Below are 882 nucleotides of genomic sequence, written 5' to 3' on the forward strand. Positions count from 1 at the left end.
CCGCCCTGCGCCGCTCTGGTCATGCGGAACGACAAGGAGGCCAGGGCCGGCCGGGCAGTCCCTTGTGGGAGCCCTGCTTCGAGGCTGCCTGGCCGGCAGGCCCACATGAGTGGATCCCCCATGCTGAGCACCCCCACCCCAGAACCCCCCCACCGTTCTGGGAGACCCCCTGTCCCGGAGCCCCACCATCACCCAGGGAGCCCCCCTTTCTGCAGAGCTGAGGGGCCCGAGGGCCCCAGCACCGCTGTGCTTGCGCAGTACAGACCGGCCAGCTGTGCGCCTGGCCCTGACCTGACCAGGCACCGCTGGCCTCTCTTGCTGCCGTGGGGGAGAGACTGAGCTCTGCAGCCCTGCGGGAGACTCAGCAGGCCCGGCAGCCTGGTCTGACCGTGGGGTCTGCTTGCCTGGCCAGAGCCGGTGGGGCACAGGCCTTGGGGGGAGCCTGAAGGGGCGGGCAGGCAGCCGGCTTCTTCGCTGGAGGCCACCGCTGCGCTTGGCAGGGATCCCCGACCCTGCAGGCCCAGGAGGTGCCGCCACCCTGACTTCCTGTGGCCTGTGCCTGTCCCCGGGCCCTTTCCAGGTGACGGGGGCCTCTGGTCAGCGTCCTGGACTGGGGAGAACGGGTGGCCCCTGGGTTCGGGCACAGGTGCTGGCCCAGCCTGGGCCAGTGGAGCCCAGGCTGCGTGCTGGAAGGGGCTGGGTGCACCGGGGCGCCCGGCCCTGGGGGTGCTTCTGGGTGTGTGGAGGCTCCGGGCTGCGGCCAGCCGCGGGGGCCGCCCTCTGGGTCCTGGACAGTTGGAGCCGCGACCCAGGTGAGAAGGGAATAGTGAAAGGCGTCGCGGGCGAGCGGGCCCTTGGCGGGGCAGGCGGCGCTGCCCGGCC

The sequence above is a fragment of the Condylura cristata genome, unplaced genomic scaffold (assembly GCF_000260355.1).
Source record: "Condylura cristata isolate star-nosed mole 26May11 unplaced genomic scaffold, ConCri1.0 scaffold00074, whole genome shotgun sequence".
In the NCBI taxonomy this organism is placed as follows: Eukaryota; Metazoa; Chordata; class Mammalia; order Eulipotyphla; family Talpidae; genus Condylura; species Condylura cristata.